The sequence below is a fragment of the Ranitomeya variabilis genome, chromosome 2 (genome assembly GCF_051348905.1).
Source record: "Ranitomeya variabilis isolate aRanVar5 chromosome 2, aRanVar5.hap1, whole genome shotgun sequence".
Taxonomy (NCBI): domain Eukaryota; kingdom Metazoa; phylum Chordata; class Amphibia; order Anura; family Dendrobatidae; genus Ranitomeya; species Ranitomeya variabilis.
The window spans coordinates 562,710,807-562,730,320 of record NC_135233.1 but is presented as its reverse complement, the minus strand read 5'-3'; positions in this window follow the sequence as shown (position 1 = coordinate 562,730,320).

The following is a 19,514-nucleotide window of genomic DNA, read 5'->3' as shown; positions in this document are numbered from 1 at the left end:
AGCGTCCTGTCACTAACTGAATTCACAGCAGAGTGAGCGCAAAATGGCGCCAGCGACTTTTAAACTGCATCATGACATCATTTCAGCAGCCAATCACAGCCTTGCCAGTAGTTTCAGGCCCTCCATGCTGAGCAGGATGTGCCCACACTTGGAATCATTCTCATTGGCTGATTTCGTACAAATTTGTGCAGTTTGAATCCTGGGAACTTCCGATTCCGGTATCCGATACGCGGCAAGTATCGGATCTCGGTATCGGAATTCCGATACTGCTAAGTATCGGCCGATACCCGATACTTGCGGTATCGGAATGCTCAACACTAATCACAAGATATTCAAAGTGGCCTTCGGGCGTATTAAATGCTGTTTTCCATTCATCGCCTTGTTTAATACGCACGAGATTATACGCCCCTCGAAGGTCAATTTTAGTAAACCAACTGGCACCCTTAATCCGAGCAAACAAATCAGAAAGCAAAGGTAAAGGGTACTGGAATTTGACCGTGATCTTATTGAGAAGGCGATAATCTATACAGGGTCTCAAGGAACCATCCTTCTTGGCAACAAAAAAAAAATCCCGCTCCCAATGGTGACGAAGACGGGCGAATATGCCCCTTCTCCAAGGACTCCTTTATATAACTCCGCATAGCGGCATGCTCTGGCACAGACAGATTGAAAAGTCGGCCCTTAGGGAACTTACAACCAGGAATCAAATTAATGGCACAATCGCAGTCCCTATGAGGAGGCAGGGAACTGGACTTGGGCTCATCAAATATATCCTGGAAATCCGACAAAAACTCAGGAACATCAGAAGAAGGGGACGAGGAAATGGACATCAAAGGAATATCACTATGTATCCCCTGACAACCGTAACCAGTTACAGACATAGATCTCCAATCCAGCACTGGATTATGTACCTGTAACCATGGAAAACCCAGCACAACAACATCATGCAAATTATGCAACACCAAAAAGCGAATATTTTCCTGATGTGCTGGAGCCATGTACATGGTCAACTGTGTCCAGTACTGGGGTTTATTCTTGGCCAATGGCGTAGCATCAATCCTCCTTAGGGGAATAGGTCTCCGCAAAGGCTCCAAGGAAAAACCACAGCGCTTGGCAAATTCTAAGTCCATTAAGTTCAGGGCAGCGCCAGAATCCACAAATGCCATAACAGAAAAGGACGACCATGAGCAAATCAGGGTAACAGACAAAAGAAATTTAGGCTGTACAGTACTAATAGTAACAGACCTAGGGACCCGCTTAGTACACTTAGGGCAATCAGAAATAGCATGAGCAGAATCACCACAGTAAAAACACAGGCCATTCTGACGTCTGAATTTCTGCCTTTCTGCTCTAGTCAAAATCCTATCACATTGCATAGGCTCAGGACTCTGCTCAGAGGACACTGCCATATGGTGCACAACCTTGCGCTCGCGCAGGCGCCGATCAATCTGAATGGCCAAAGACATTGACTCATTCAGACCAGCAGGCGTGGGAAACCCCACCATAACATCTTTAAGGGCTTCAGAAAGACCCTTTCTGAAAATCGCTGCCGGGGCATACTCGTTCCATTTTGTGAGCACAGACCACTTTCTAAATTTCTGGCAGTATACTTCTGCTGCTTCCTGACCCTGACACAGAGCCAGCAAAGTTTTTTCTGCCTGATCCACAGAATTAGGCTCATCATACAGCAATCCGAGCGCTTGAAAAAATGCATCAACATTGAGCAATGCAGGATTTCCTGGCTCAAGGGAGAATGCCCAGTCCTGCGGGTCGCCACACAGCAAAGAAATAACAATCTTCACCTGCTGAATGGGGTCACCAGAGGAACGGGGTCTCAGAGCAAAAAACAATCTGCAATTATTTTTAAAGTTCAGAAATTTAGATCTATCCCCAGAAAATAAATCAGGAATAGGAATTCTAGGCTCTAATACCGGAGTCTGGACAACATAATCTTGGATACTCTGTACCCTTGCAGCGAGTTGATCCACGCGCAAGGACAGACCCTGAACCTCCATATCAGGACCAAAATCCTGAACCACCCAGAGATTAAGGGGAAAAAAAAGACAAAACAAGCTACAAAGGAAAAAAAATGACTCAGAACTTTCTTTTCCCTCTTTTGAGATGCATTTAACACATTGTGGGCCAGCTGTACTGTTATGACCTGGTGGTTAAGAGGCCACACTGATATGACCTGGTGGCTAAAACGCAACATGGGATGAGCTCTGAGGAAGTGGTATCTCTACTGACCGCAATCCCTAATCCTAACAACAACACTAGTAATAGCCGTGGGATGTTCCTGACTCTCCCTAGACACCTCTTCACAGCCTAAGAATTAACTACCCATAAAGAAGGAAATAGAAAGCTATCTTGCCTCAGAGAAAACCCCCAAAGGAAAGATAGCCCCCCACAAATATTGACTGTGAGTGAAGAGGGAAATGACATACACAGAAATGAAATCAGTTTTCAGCAAAGGAGGTCAATACTAAACTTGATAGACAGAGAGAAAAGGATACTGTGCGGTCAGTATTAAAAACTACAAAAATCCACGCAGAGTTTACAAAACTGAACTCCACACCGACTCACGGTGTGGAGGGGCAAATCTGCTTCCCAGAACTTCCAGCTAGCCTGAATATGACATAGTGACAAGCTGGACAAAAAGAGACATATTTGCAAAACAATAAGTCCAAAGCAAATGGACAAACAAGAACTAGCAGAAACTTATCTTTTGCTGAGAAGGACAGGCCATATGAGAAATCCAAGGAGAGAACAAAATCCAACCTAAGACATTGACAGCTGGCATGAACTAAAGCCCAGAGCAGGTTTAAATAACAAACCCAGGCAAGGCGATCAGTGATGACAGCTGCTACAGCTACCTAAAGGAGCAGCAGTTCCACTCAAAACCACCAGAGGGAGTCCAAGAGCAGAACTCACAAAAATACCATTAGCAACCACAGGAGGGAGCTCCAGAACGGAATTCACAACAGTGCCGCTCCCTGGTGTTGTCCTCCACTGTATAAAGCTGAGCTTCAGTCTTTAGGTTTTCGGCCTATAGTAGCAGATATTAAACTGCATTTGGCCTACTAGTGTGGTTGGGCCCCTTGTCTGCTGCTCCTGGGTTTGTTCCTCCACTGAACAAAGCAATGCCGCCTGTTTAGTCCTGTTACCAATTTTGAACTGCATTTAGCCTACTTTATTCTTTGGCCCTATATCTGTGTTTCCTCCTCATCCTGCCCACTGCCCAGCCACTGCTAGATGAGTCTGCTGGTACATTGACCCAGACCACTACATTCCCCTTGCACTCTACACAGCCAGAATCTGACCCTGCTGAAAGTAAGGTTCCCCTTCCCGCATGCTATACCACCTTACACAGGGACAAAGAGGAAGGTGCAGATGAAAGTGCAGGTTCCTTCATCAGGTGGGGGGGCATACTCGTTGGCGACGTCACTGGCACAGGGCCCCTCAGAGTATGCAAAAGTGTCGCTGCCGGTGGGAGGCGCCCCCGCCGTGCAAACACACCGCTGTACTTTGAGGGGCCCTGTGCCAGTGCCAATGCCAACGAGTGGGCCCCCCCGCTTGCTCAGGATCACACTTGCAAACTTGACATACTTACCTCTCACTGCTCCACCGCCGTGACGTAGTCCACATTTCCTGGGCCCACTAAAACCTTGAACCAGCCCTACTCCCCACAACTTTAGCCAAATGACCCCCAATTTCCAATGTCTATCTATTATTATAAAGTAAATTAAGATTGACAAGCTTCAGTAACAAGAATGGATGTTTTTGCCATTAAAATGGGCACTGTAGGTGTTTTCCTGGCCTCCGCTCACTGCCGACTATGCTTCCCCATTGACTTGCATTAGGTTTCATGTTTCGGTCGATCCCTGACTTTTCGCGATAATCGGCCGACTTCACTCGACTCGACTTTTGACAAAGTCGGGTTTCGCAAAACCCGACTCGACCCCCACAAAGTAAAAGTCGCTCAACCCTACATGTGATATTTCAGTTTTTCTTTTATATTCAATTTGCAAAAATTACTGCATTTCTTTTTTTTCAGTCAAGATGGGGTGCAGAGTGTACATTAATGTGAAAAAATGAATTTTTTTGAATTTACCAAATGGCTGCAATTAAACAAACAGTGAAAAATTGAAAGGGGTCTGAATACTTTCTGTACTCACTGTAAGGGCTGCATCTGATATTGTTGTAGTTCAGCAACATTGAAGTGAATGGTCCTATTTTTCTATACCAGCGGTATCTGCAATAGTAGTGAAAAGTAAAGATGTCATAGTATAATTATATACATAAATATAAAACACAAAAAAACAACCTACAACATGTCCATAATAGCGACCAACATTAAAGCATCTTGCCCCAAACAGGAAGGGGTGAATATACACTTATTTTATCAATCTTATCAGTATTAACCTTTTCTAATTTCTCTATAAACACAGCAACCAGTTTCTGCCATGAAGATACAATATGGAGACTTTTCCACAATGCACAGAAAGAAATTTCCATAATTAGAGGGAGTGTTGCAAGTTCATTTCCGTGAGGGGGAAAAAGAACGGAGCTTAAAGACTAGATGTTTAGACATCGCAGCAAGTCCCCTTGTGACCTTCCTCTGATATGTAGCAAAACATTAATCTTCTTGCCAGCAATTATACAGAATGCACAGTGATGCAGCTCCAGATCAGCCAGTACGTAATAGTAATTGTATTGTTCTCTGCCTAGGCTGTACCAGTTAGATGAGGTAAGTTGAGACTTTTTATATGTTATTATTCTCAACTGGCAATACATAAAGACTTATTATACAAATATCTGTCTGTTTCTGAAACACTGTTTCACACCTCTTTACAGTTGCGATCAAAGCTCTTCAACATTTTATTATGAAATGGTGAAATTTCCCTCTCTGCTTTGCATATGAATTATAGCCTTCTTCGTTAGCTCGAGTGACAGCGCCTTTTGAACCAAAGAAAAACACAAGGTGTTACATTTTCGTTTGCGGAATCCCAGTCACCAAATAAACTTTTTTGCAGTGGGTTGTAACGCCTCTGCTGCCAGGTCTGTAAGATACAGGGACAGAAACTGGGCGTGCAGGCTTCTTTAATATAGAGACATCATATGAGGATGTTCAAACCCTTATGTGGTAGCTGAAAAGCAAAATAACACTGGATGTCACTCATGAGAGGCACCAGGACCTGAACATTACTTCTTCACCGAAAAGAAGCAGCTTAATACCAACAGTGGTGCAAGATTAGTGGCAGCACAGATACACAACTGAGTTAATTAATAGTTACACTGTGCATGTTTTGCAAGAAAACAGTGTACATTCACACTTGTAGATAACTGCGGATAGCATCAACACCATTAAAGGGAACCTGAAAGCTGATACCTGGCACTGGTTGCATAATTTCAGGTATGTATGTTTGACTCTTCCAATAGGTGACATTAGAGTTCTAGTCCTCTTCCTCTCTGAAGAGACAATTTGCATATTTTCCAGAGGAGCATTGCAGCTTTAAGTCTCCTCATCTTGGCATGATTACATGTCACTCTCTGCAAGGAGAAGCGATACTTCTTGGATCCTGGTCAGACACCTCTCACCCAGCCAAACCAGATCTCACACTTTGCACTGATGAGATGCAGTACCCTGAAACACAGTGTCTGTAAATTGAGATTCTGGTTTTGGCTTTTATTGTGAGTCATGTGACAAGGCTCGTTAAAGGGTCGACATTGACTTTTAGTATTGCTACTTCCAATATGTGGCACTAGAGTTCTAGTCCTCTTCCTCTCTGAAGAGACAATTTGCATATTTCTCAGAGGAGCATTGCGGCTTTAAGTCTCCTCATCTCGGCATGCTTAACTTGTCACTCTCTGCAAGGAGAAACAATATCTTTTGGATATGTTTGACTCTGAAACGTTGTGGTATTTGAGAGGAAAGCATACTTTAAAAGCCGCACAGTTGACTAGATAGAAAAGCCACTCCTCGGTGGCTTTTCCATTGCTGATGCAAGTGTCTGATAGGTTTCTCCCTATACACACACTCAGGGGTAGACCTGACACTGCTGGGATGCGATCAGAGAGACAATGCCTAGTCTTTTGTGCAGCTCTACGCTATTTATTTTCTCTAAAATGCATCAGTGTTTCAGAGTCAAACAGAGATGGCTGAAATCATGCAGCCGAGATCACCACTGGTTCTGGGTAAATCTGAGTTGTCCATCATAAGAGATGGAGATGGGGTATCAAAATTCAGGGGGGCATAGCGATGTTCTGAATTTGCTCGGTGCATTGAATCTGCTTAAGCACCCTAGTAGATATATGGAAATAATGAGCTTTTTTTTGTCCAGTTATGATTTTTATTGGGGCTAAGTCCGCCTTATGAGTCTGAACTCAGTTTAAATTGTATTTTGGGGGTGACTGTATTTAAATGAACATACTGGTTCCAGAGTGGGCTATCAGTGGCCTCTAGTGAAAGCCATTTTACCCTTACAGCTGAAAACATGATAGCACCTAGATGAAGACCTCTTGCTCCTTCATGAGTCTTCTCATGCATTTACATGTGCCCATACTAGCCAACTGAAATCTGAGCCATGGATGAGGCAGGCCATGTCATCTTCTTGACCACGGTAGGAAATGTGCCTTCCTTTTTGGTGATTGACGTTTACTATTAACTAATGCACAATCATTTATTAGAGAGAAACTGGATTAGACAGTCATGTGTTTAGGTGGGGAAGTTATTGATGGAATTGTATGAAATTTGTAGAAAGGGATGTAATTTAAGCTTTTTATTTTTTTTTTCGTAGATTTTTATACCTTTTATCTAAGCAAATCAATTTAGTTTTTGATTACAGTCTTGTTGAATTACATCATCTTAATATCATTTACATTAGGACATATGTTTTAGTCCTTGTTGCCTGTTTTTATTTCTTTAAACATGATTTATTATATATTTTTTTGGTTCATCAGTATGATATTACAGAATAACCTGTTAACCTGGCCCACGCTTGATGCAGTAATTTGGCACAGACAGAACAGCTCACGTAGCATAGCAGTGTGACAAGTTGACAGCTTCCTGTCTGTGCACAACGAAAATACATAATTAATCAAGTAATTATATCAAAACATTAATTATGAAGAAGTTGACTTAAAACAATTCTTGTATTAAAAACCCCGCCTACAATAATATCAGTGTATGGGGAAAATGTCCAAGATCCCAGAAACTCTTTCTTAAGTGCTACCGTGATGTCATCACTGCTTTCGAAATGCAAATGGAATGGAAATGCCCTAGTCTTCTACAGACCTTCGGACGAAGATTGACTAAAGGCAATCACCCTCAACAATCAACATGTCTTCTGTATGATACTTAAATTGCAATTCGCAAATTTGCCTCTTCAGAGAAGAAGAAGACTAGAACTTTAGTGCCACATATTGGAAGTAGCAATCCTACAAGTCAATGCATGGCGTATACGTCTCCTCACTCTGACATGCCACGCCAGGATTGTCACTCTTTACAAGGAGAAATGTTAGCCCTTAGAACCCAGTTTTAAATTGCAATATAGCATCCGATCTTACAATGCAAAAACAGTTACCAAGGCAATGGTACAAGCTTAGGTTCATAAGTCCAATTAAAGGGTTATTCCTAATATAGTAAGTTAACCATAACCGTATGTATAGAGGACATCTTACCGATTACTGGAATTTCAATGATAGAAATCCCCCATAATCCTTAGAACATGGCCCTGGAACCCATGAGTCAGACTTTGCAGAGCACCATCTTAAATCTAGCAAAGCTCCACATGATCACCCACTGCTCCATTCATTGGCTATGGGATGACAGAAACAGCTGAGTGCTGTTCTCGGCTTTCTCCTGCAGCACCATGGACAATGAATGGAGCTGAGGTTGAACAGGCGCCCATCAGCTCCATTCAAATTAGAGCCCAGTTCCCTGGTTCCAAAGCCATGTTCTCATAATTACTGGGAACAGACTTCCAACAACTACTAAGTTATCACTTATCTTGTGGTTAGCGGTAACTTTTTATCTTGGCAATAAACCATTAATAATGCAATATCTTGTATACAACCTGTTATCTAACTATAGACTGGATTTATAATACTGGCTACAATTACAGCACAGTGTTCATTTCATATCCTGTCCTTAAAGTCTCTTGAGTTGGATTTATTCAACTTGTCTCAAAGAAAACCTGTCTTTGATGTCCCATGTAACCAATCTCAGTGCTGCATTAAGTTTTACCAATACAATATGCTATAATAGAGTAGTAATAGTATTAATGGCGTAGCAGTAGCAGTGCCATGTATGGTTTCTATGGGCAAAGAAGGCAGTTTCCATATTCCAACGTAGATAGTTTTCATGCATCCGTCCCTATGTCTCTTCACAACTTCTACCAAATTGCAATTAATGGACACATACAATTTTTTTTATGAAAACTTTCTAGTTTGGTTCCATTACCTTGAAGATCTGTATGCAAACTGTTGTGATTTTGCTTTTTGCTCCCTCTAGTGGTCATTAGTGATTTGACTCTGGAGCGTCTGTCTTTTCCTATATCCTCACCTGGGCCGTTAGTTCAGGGGCGTTGCTATATAAGCTCCCTGGACCTTCAGTTCAATGCCTGGCATCGTTGAAATCAGAGCTAATCTGTTGTGCTCTTGTCCTCTGATCCTGGTTCCTGTTTTTCAAGCTAAGTCTGCTTCTTTGCTTTTTGCTTTTGTTTTGTTTGGTATTTTTGTCCAGCTTGTTCCTATCTGTATCCTGACCTTTGCTGGAAGCTCTAGGGGGCTGGTGTTCTCCCTCCGGACCGTTAGACGGTTCGGGGGTTCTTGAATCTCCAGCGTGGATTTTTATAGGGTTTTTGTTGACCAGATAAGTTATCTTGCTATATTCTGCTATTAGTAAGCTGGCCTCTCTTTGCTGAACCTGGTTCATTTCTGTGTTTGTCATTTCCTCTTACCTCACCGTTATTATTTGTGGGGGGCTTGTATCTTGCTTTGGGGTCCCTTTCTCTGGAGGCAAGAGAGGTCTTTGTTTTCTTCTCCTAGGGGTAGTTAGATTCTCCGGCTGGCGCGAGTCATCTAGCGATCACCGTAGGCATGATCCCCGGCTACTTCTAGTGTTGGCGTTAGGAGTAGCTATTTGGTCAACCCAGTTACCACAGCCCTATGAGCTGGATTTTTGTATCTTGCAGACTTACACGTTCCTCTGAGACCCTGTCCACTGGGGTCATAACAGTATGCCAGGCCAGTATTAAATGTTTAATGCATTGCAGAAGTGGGATTATAAGAAAGAAAATTTTGAGGTTTTTTTTTTCCCTCTCTCATTTTTTTTTTTTTCTTTTCCCCTTTACCTCAGAGTGGCTTAAGCTTGCTGCAGACATGAATGTCCAGACCTTGATTACAAGTGTGGACCAGCTTGCCGCTCGTGTGCAGGGTATACAAGATTATGTTACCAGAAATTGTAGGTCTGAACCCAAGATTCCGATTCCTGAACTGTTTTCAGGAGACCGATTTAAGTTTAGGAATTTCAGGAATAATTGTAAATTATTTTTGTCCCTGAAACCTTGTTCGTCTGGAGACTCTGCTCAACAAGTAAAAATTGTTATTTCATTCTTACGGGGTGACCCTCAGGATTGGGCTTTTTCGTTGGCACCAGGAGATCTGGCATTGGCTGATATTGATGCGTTTTTTCTGGCGCTCGGTTTACTTTATGAGGAACCCAATCTTGAGATTCAGGCAGAGAAAGCCTTGCTGACTATGTCTCAGGGCCAGGACGAGGCTGAGGTGTATTGCCAAAAATTTCGGAAATGGTCCGTGCTGACACATTGGAACGAGTGTGCACTGGCCGCTAATTTTAGAAATGGCCTTTCTGAGGCCATTAAGAATGTTATGGTGGGTTTTCCCATTCCCACAGGTCTGAATGATACCATGTCCCTGGCTATTCAAATTGACCGGCGGTTGCGGGAGCGCAAAACCGCAAATTCCCTCATGTTGTTGTCTGAACAGACACCTGATGTGATGCAATGTGATAGAACAACCGCAAATTCCCTCATGGTGTTGTCTGAACGGACACCTGATTTGATGCAATGTGATAGAATCCTGACTAGAAATGAGAGGAAAATTCATAGACGCCGGAATGGCTTGTGCTACTACTGTGGTGATTCTACACATGTTATCTCAGCATGCTCTAAACGTATATCTAAGGTTGTTAGTCCTGTCACCGTTGGTAATTTGCATCCTAAGTTTATTCTGTCTGTAACTTTGATTTGCTCACTGTCATCTTATCCTGTCATGGCGTTTGTAGATTCAGGTGCTGCCCTGAGTCTTATGGATTTCTCATTTGCTAAGCGCTGTGGTTTTATTCTTGAACCATTAGAAAATCCTATCCCTCTTAGGGGTATTGATGCTACGCCATTGGCAGAAAATAAGCCGCAGTATTGGACACAGGTTACCATGTGCATGACTCCTGAACACCGCGAGGTGATACGTTTTCTCGTTCTACATAAAATGCATGATTTGGTTGTTTTGGGGCTGCCATGGTTACAGACCCATAATCCAGTCCTTGACTGGAAGGCTATGTCAGTGTCTAGTTGGGGCTGTCGTGGTATTCATGAGGATTCCCTGCCTGTGTCTATTGCTTCTTCTACGCCTTCGGAAGTTCCGGAGTACTTGTCTGATTATCAGGATGTCTTTAGCGAGTCCAGGTCCAGTGCATTGCCTCCTCATAGGGAATGTGACTGTGCAATAGATTTGATTCCAGGCAGTAAATTTCCTAAGGGAAGACTGTTTAATCTGTCGATACCTGAACATACCGCTATGCGTTCATATATCAAGGAGTCTCTGGAGAAAGGACACATCCGTCTGTCTTCTTCCCCTCTTGGTGCGGGATTCTTTTTTGTGGCTAAAAAGGACGGATCTTTGAGGCCTTGTATTGACTATCGGCTTTTAAATAAGATCACTGTCAAATTTCAGTATCCTTTGCCGCTGTTGTCTGACTTGTTTGCCTGGATTAAAGGTGCCAAGTGGTTTACCAAGATAGACCTTCGTGGTGCGTACAACCTTGTGCGCATTAAGCAAGGGGATGAATGGAAAACCGCAGTCAATACGCCCGAAGGTCATTTTGAGTACTTGGTGATGCCTTTTGGGCTCTCTAATGCCCCTTCAGTTTTTCAGTCCTTTATGCATGACATTTTCCGGAACTATCTGGATAAATTTCTGATCGTTTATCTGGATGATATTCTGGTTTTTTCTGATAATTGGGACTCGCATGTGGAGCAGGTCAGGATGGTCTTTAAAATTTTGCATGAAAATTCTTTGTTTGTCAAGGGCTCAAAGTGTCTTTTTGGTGTACAGAAGGTTCCCTTTTTGGGGTTCATTTTTTCCCCTTCTGCTGTGGAGATGGACCCAGTCAAGGTCCGAGCTATTCTTGATTGGACTCAGCCCTCGTCAGTTAAGAGTCTTCAGAAGTTCTTGGGTTTCGCTAACTTCTACCGTCGTTTTATCGCTAACTTTTCTAGCATTGTGAAACCTTTGACGGATATGACCAAGAAGGGCTCCGATGTGGTTAATTGGGCTCCTGCTGCCGTGGAGGCTTTCCAGGAGTTGAAACGTCGGTTTACTTCGGCGCCTGTTTTGTGCCAGCCTGATGTCTCGCTTCCCTTTCAAGTTGAGGTGGATGCTTCAGAGATTGGAGCAGGGGCCGTTTTGTCGCAGAGAGGCCCTGGTTGCTCTGTTATGAGACCTTGCGCCTTTTTCTCTAGGAAGTTTTCGCCTGCGGAGCGAAATTATGATGTGGGCAATCGGGAGTTGTTGGCCATGAAATGGGCATTTGAGGAGTGGCGTCATTGGCTCGAGGGTGCTAAGCATCGTGTGGTGGTCTTGACTGATCACAAAAATCTGATGTACAGTGGGGCAAAAAAGTATTTAGTCAGTCAGCAATAGTGCAAGTTCCACCACTTAAAAAGATGAGAGGCATCTGTAATTTACATCATAGGTAGACCTCAACTATGGGAGACAAACTGAGAAAAAAAAATCCAGAAAATCACATTGTCTGTTTTTTTATCATTTTATTTGCATATTATGGTGGAAAATAAGTATTTGGTCAGAAACAAACAATCAAGATTTCTGGCTCTCACAGACCTGTAACTTCTTTAAGATTCTCCTCTTTCCTCCACTCATTACCTGTAGTAATGGCACCTGTTTAAACTTGTTATCAGTATAAAAAGACACCTGTGCACACCCTCAAACAGTCTGACTCCAAACTCCACTATGGTGAAGACCAAAGAGCTGTCAAAGGACACCAGAAACAAAATTGTAGCCCTGCACCAGGCTGGGAAGACTGAATCTGCAATAGCCAACCAGCTTGGAGTGAAGAAATCAACAGTGGGAGCAATAATTAGAAAATGGAAGACATTCAAGACCACTGATAATCTCCCTCGATCTGGGGCTCCACGCAAAATCCCACCCCGTGGGGTCAGAATGATCACAAGAACGGTGAGCAAAAATCCCAGAACCACGCGGGGGGACCTAGTGAATGAACTGCAGAGAGCTGGGACCAATGTAACAAGGCCTACCATAAGTAACACACTACGCCACCATGGACTCAGATCCTGCAGTGCCAGACGTGTCCCACTGCTTAAGCCAGTACATGTCCGGGCCCGTCTGAAGTTTGCTAGAGAGCATTTGGATGATCCAGAGGAGTTTTGGGAGAATGTCCTATGGTCTGATGAAACCAAACTGGAACTGTTTGGTAGAAACACAACTTGTCGTGTTTGGAGGAAAAAGAATACTGAGTTGCATCCATCAAACACCATACCTACTGTAAAGCATGGTGGTGGAAACATCATGCTTTGGGGCTGTTTCTCTGCAAAGGGGCCAGGACGACTGATCCGGGTACATGAAAGAATGAATGGGGCCATGTATCGTGAGATTTTGAGTGCAAACCTCCTTCCATCAGCAAGGGCATTGAAGATGAAACGTGGCTGGGTCTTTCAACATGACAATGATCCAAAGCACACCGCCAGGGCAACGAAGGAGTGGCTTCGTAAGAAGCATTTCAAGGTCCTGGAGTGGCCTAGCCAGTCTCCAGATCTCAACCCTATAGAAAACCTTTGGAGGGAGTTGAAAGTCCATGTTGCCAAGTGAAAAGCCAAAAACATCACTGCTCTAGAGGAGATCTGCATGGAGGAATGGGCCAACATACCAACAACAGTGTGTGGCAACCTTGTGAAGACTTACAGAAAACGTTTGACCTCTGTCATTGCCAACAAAGGATATATTACAAAGTATTGAGATGAAATTTTGTTTCTGACCAAATACTTATTTTCCACCATAATATGCAAATAAAATGATAAAAAAAACAGACAATGTGATTTTTCTGGATTTTTTTTTCTCAGTTTGTCTCCCATAGTTGAGGTCTACCTATGATGTAAATTACAGACGCCTCTCATCTTTTTAAGTGGTGGAACTTGCACTATTGCTGACTGACTAAATACTTTTTTGCCCCACTGTATCTCGAGTCTGCTAAACGCCTGAATCCTAGACAGGCCCGCTGGTCATTGTTTTTCTCCCGTTTTGACTTTGTTGTCTCGAATTTACCAGGTTCAAAGAATGTGAAGGCCGATGCTCTTTCCAGGAGCTTTGTGCCTGATGCTCCTGGAGTCGCTGAACCTGTTGGTATTCTTAAGGATGGTATTATCTTGTCAGCTATTTCTCCTGATCTGCAACGTGTGTTGCAGAGATTTCAGGCTGATAGGCCTGATTCTTGTCCACCTGACAGACTGTTTGTGCCTGATAAGTGGACCAGCAGAGTCATTTCCGAGGTTCATTCCTCGGTGTTGGCAGGTCACCCAGGAATTTTTGGCACCAGAGATCTGGTGGCCAGATCCTTTTGGTGGCCTTCCTTGTCTAGGGATGTGCGGTCATTTGTACAGTCCTGTGGGACTTGTGCTCGAGCTAAGCCTTGCTGTTCTCGTGCCAGCGGGTTGCTCTTGCCCTTGCCTGTCCCTAAGAGACCTTGGACACATATCTCCATGGATTTCATTTCTGATCTTCCGGTGTCTCAGGGCATGTCTGTTATCTGGGTGATATGTGATCGCTTCTCCAAGATGGTCCATTTGGTTCCTTTGCCTAAACTGCCTTCCTCTTCCGATCTGGTTCCTGTGTTTTTCCAGAACGTGGTTCGTTTGCACGGCATCCCTGAGAATATTGTGTCAGACAGAGGATCCCAGTTCGTTTCCAGATTCTGGCGATCCTTTTGTAGTAGGATGGGCATTGACTTGTCGTTTTCGTCTGCTTTCCATCCTCAGACTAATGGACAGACGGAGCGAACTAATCAGACTTTGGAGGCTTATTTGAGGTGTTTTGTCTCTGCTGATCAGGACGATTGGGTGACCTTCTTGCCGTTAGCTGAGTTTGCCCTTAATAATCGGGCTAGTTCCGCCACCTTGGTTTCGCCGTTTTTCTGCAACTCTGGTTTCCACCCTCGTTTTTCTTCGGGTCATGTGGAACCTTCTGACTGCCCTGGGGTGGATTCTGTGGTGGATAGGTTGCAGCGGATCTGGAATCTTGTGGTGGACAACTTGAAGTTGTCACAGGAGAGGGCTCAGCGCTTTGCCAACCGCCGCCGCGGTGTGGGTCCCCGACTACGTGTTGGGGATTTGGTGTGGCTTTCTTCCCGCTTTGTTCCTATGAAGGTTTCCTCTCCCAAATTTAAACCTCGTTTTATTGGTCCTTACAAGATATTGGAAATTCTTAATCCTGTATCCTTTCGCCTGGATCTACCTGTGTCGTTTGCTATCCACAACGTGTTTCATAGGTCCTTGTTGCGGCGGTACGTTGTGCCTGTGGTTCCTTCTGCTGAGCCTCCTGCTCCGGTGTTGGTTGAGGGCGAGTTGGAGTACGTGGTGGAGAAGATCTTGGATTCTCGTCTCTCCAGGCGGAGGCTTCAGTACCTGGTCAAGTGGAAGGGCTATGGTCAGGAAGATAATTCCTGGGTGGTCGCCTCTGATGTTCATGCGGCCGATTTAGTTCGTGCCTTTCATGCCGCTCATCCTGATCGCCCTGGTGGTCGTGGTGAGGGTTCGGTGACCCCTCACTAAGGGGGGGGTACTGTTGTGATTTTGCTTTTTGCTCCCTCTAGTGGTCATTAGTGATTTGACTCTGGAGCGTCTGTCTTTTCCTATATCCTCACCTGGGCCGTTAGTTCAGGGGCGTTGCTATATAAGCTCCCTGGACCTTCAGTTCAATGCCTGGCATCGTTGAAATCAGAGCTAATCTGTTGTGCTCTTGTCCTCTGATCCTGGTTCCTGTTTTTCAAGCTAAGTCTGCTTCTTTGCTTTTTGCTTTTGTTTTGTTTGGTATTTTTGTCCAGCTTGTTCCTATCTGTATCCTGACCTTTGCTGGAAGCTCTAGGGGGCTGGTGTTCTCCCCCCGGACCGTTAGACGGTTCGGGGGTTCTTGAATCTCCAGCGTGGATTTTTATAGGGTTTTTGTTGACCAGATAAGTTATCTTGCTATATTCTGCTATTAGTAAGCTGGCCTCTCTTTGCTGAACCTGGTTCATTTCTGTGTTTGTCATTTCCTCTTACCTCACCGTTATTATTTGTGGGGGGCTTGTATCTTGCTTTGGGGTCCCTTTCTCTGGAGGCAAGAGAGGTCTTTGTTTTCTTCTCCTAGGGGTAGTTAGATTCTCCGGCTGGCGCGAGTCATCTAGCGATCACCGTAGGCATGATCCCCGGCTACTTCTAGTGTTGGCGTTAGGAGTAGCTATTTGGTCAACCCAGTTACCACAGCCCTATGAGCTGGATTTTTGTATCTTGCAGACTTACACGTTCCTCTGAGACCCTGTCCACTGGGGTCATAACAGCAAACATTGCTGCTCTGAACAGTATTTGCATCCTTTGTGGCACACCTGTCCCATGGAATTTTCTAATGAAAAATATGTAAGACAGATGGTAAGAGTCATCAGATACCCAAGCCAGTGCAAACGAAGGGTTAGGTCAAAACGTCAAAAAGAACCAACTCAAAAGAGCAGGGTGAGAGCTGTTTTTCACTTTGCTTTGGGGGTGTACTAAAAAAATGCAAGTTCTGTAGTGTCCATAGCTAAGTACTGCCAGTCACAATAATGGAGAACTGGTCGGTACTCCGTATACTCGTGGTGCACATGGAGAAAAGCAGCAATGTAGAAAGAAACGTGAGTGTCGGGATTTCTTTCTACACTACAGTAACATGACCCAGCGTCTAAGACCAAACCACAGTTGTAATTCATAGGGTGTAGAACTGTTATTACTAAATATTGGACATAAAAATGTCAATCAACTAAGGACCCCTCACCACTCTTAACCAAACAATGAATAGGTAACAGTTGCTCTTTCGATGTCAGATATTTTTTGGATGGCGAGCAGAAGAAGTGTAAGGCCCTATGAATCTGATCAGTGGGTCAGTTTCAATCTAAAAATTGTTGTCTTGATGGTACAATATTATGAAGCTATTATTTCCTAGCCAACTTATATCACCTATCTAGAAAATAATGGGGTTCTCAATGCTCCATTAAAAGTCTACATAAGTGATGGTCGAACTTGCTCACTTTCGCTCTATTCACAAAGAGAACTCTTGGTCACCTATTCTCAGGATCAGTGGGGGATCTTAGCAGCTGGACTCCTCAGAGATCAAACTTAAAGGGTTACAGAGGTTTACTAATTACATTCATCATCCATCCACTGAGACATCCATTGGTCACAAGAACAGGCTCCCAAAACCCCCTGTGTAAATGGCGTGGTGATGTATGCACGACCACCAGTCAATTCTCTTCTATACTTCTGATGAATTGTCTACTTTTGTCAGTCTCATAGAAAGAAAGAAAGCAATATGTTCGAGAAAATTTATTTTGTAGGAAGAAAAACTTAAATTCAAATTCCAAAAGGGATCTGAGAAAATAGATTAACCCCCATAATTTTGCTTATATTATACTTTTTATACACAAGTGAAGTTCAAGACAAGTAGCACTATTCATGGCCAGTTATGAAACTTCGCAAGGAACTTTTTTAGGGGATTTTTCAAAGGAAGTGTCCTCCGAATCCTTGCCTTTCCCCAATCTATTTGCTTGTCTTTATCTGCATTGATGTTAAAACATTTGGAGTCAGGCTTGTACTGGCCCATAGGGTGATAGGGGAATCCCCCGGTAGGCCACTGTGCAGAACTGGGCCACCTAAGCCCACTGTATGGGCAGTACTTGGCATAATTCACTTGATTCACTTTGTACTGAAAAATGCAACATCTCATCATTCAATAACCAAACTACCCAGTTTATTATATAGATATATAGGTAAGTTTGTTATGAGGGTAGTGTAATATTTGTATGCAGGTGAAAAGTGGGCCCCCTCAAAGTCAATGTTACAGGTGGGCCTTTCGCACCCCAGTCTGACACTGTCTGGAGCTCAAATGATGGCAGTAAAGCACTCAACTCAGCTCCTGTGTGTCACTAACTCTAGGGACAAGAGCACAACACATAGAGGAGGCGACATCACTGAAATCATCTGTACCCCAAATTAATATGTGATGATATCCCTGAAGCTAAAAATGAGCAGGTAGACTGGAAAAAACAGTGTTTTGGAATCTACTTACATATCATTTTTTACAGGAATGAAGACAAATTACTTAATAAAATAATTTGTAAAGATTTATGACTTTTCAAACTTTGTAAAATTATAAAGTTTGATTACTCTTTTAATTAAAAAAAAGTGATAATAATTAATACATAAAATGTGAAAAAAAGAATAATTAAGTAAATTGGTGTTTGACAGTGCAAGCTAAGTGCCAAGCCAGTCTCCTCAATCCTATCACAGTGATTATATTCATGCTAATCTTTGAAATAACGTGCCTCCCATGGCCCTCTGCATCAGGAAGTGGCGGAGTGTACAAATTAATTAGATCTTTCTAATTTAAGTGGACACATACTGCTACAAACACAGCAAGGGCATGTTTCTCCCTTTGAAGTTGACCTGGTCAGTAATGTTCCTATTAATTTCGACTGTGGATGCTCTTTTTGTCGGAAACAGCACATGTTATTTCTAAAGTCTTTTACTGAAATTAAAGCTTAAGCGGGTTTAACATAAGTGAGCCGCTTATTACTATCACGCATGGACTTAACATATTTACCTTATACATTATTATTATTGGCATGTGATATATACTGATCAGATATAAAAATTATGGGATTTCTTGAGACAGAACCCCTTAGTTTTCCCAGGCAATAAATCTATAATTCTCTAGGACACATCAGATTTTAGTTGCAAATTTCCCAGTTTTTGTTTTTGTTCTTATTTCCTCATAGTCTTCCAAGAGCCAAAACTTTTCATTTTTCTGATGACAGTGATGAGGATACGAAGACTTGTTTTTAACAAGACAACTTGGAATTTTGAATGACACCATTGATTTTAGCATGCAATTATCTGCTACAAAATGTTGTTGTTTCTTTTTTTTTTTGAGACCCGTACATTTTTTTTCCCATTTTTTTTTTTTCCAATGAAGGAGAAGTGAGGACTTTGTGTATGTGACAAGATAAAATGTTTATTGATATAATTTTAGGCTACATACAAAATGTTGATTGCATTTTTTTTAGAAAGGGACTGTAAACCATTCAAAAAAGAAAAAAATTGGAAGTCTCAATTTTTTTAATGACTTTTATAGTATATATTAATTTACTTTTTATATTTTGATAGATCGGATACTTACAGATGCAGCGGAACCAAATATGCTTTATTAATTACATTTTTTAATTTCTTTATTTTTAAAGAAAATAAAAAATAAAGGAAATTTCTTTTTATTTTTATGTCTTTAAAAATGTTTAGTATTTTTTCTCTTCGCCACGACAGCACCCACTGAGAGAGGGGATCCGCCCCTAGGAACAGGAAACCCTACGGAGAGATAAAAGGGGCGGTCCCCCTCGCTCCCACAGTTTGGTTTCCTGTTCCTACGGGAATCCACGGAGAGAAGAGGATACCCAGCCTGGATGCCGCTTGTGCAGTTTACCTTTGAGGACGGCAAGGGCTCCAGAGCTGGAAGCAGCGTCGGGGGTCCTGGCTCAGTTTCCCCCCTCTGCTGGCAGACGCCGTGAGGCCAGGACGGGTGGTTGCTGGCTCACGAGGTGCCATCCGGAATCGTCTGCGGGAGCAAGCGCTGTGGTACGGTCAGCATCGCGCCGTCCTCGGCGGGCGCATAGACAGCGTGGAGCCCCAGTGTATTCCCCCGGAAGTACAGGTAAGCTTTCGGGGTTATGGAGGAGGAGGACGGCGCCTGCGCTGATACCGGTGGCAGCGCAGGCGCATAGAGTATGGCCGCGACCCGGAAGTGATTAGCACTTCCGGGTACAACCGGAAGAAGATGGCGGCCCCCATGTGAAAAGACGCCGGCATTATCGCTCCGGCGTCCACTATGGATTCTGCGCAGGACCCTGTGATGTCTTCTATTGAAGCCACCGCATCCACTCCACGCAGCCATGCCAGCACCAGCCG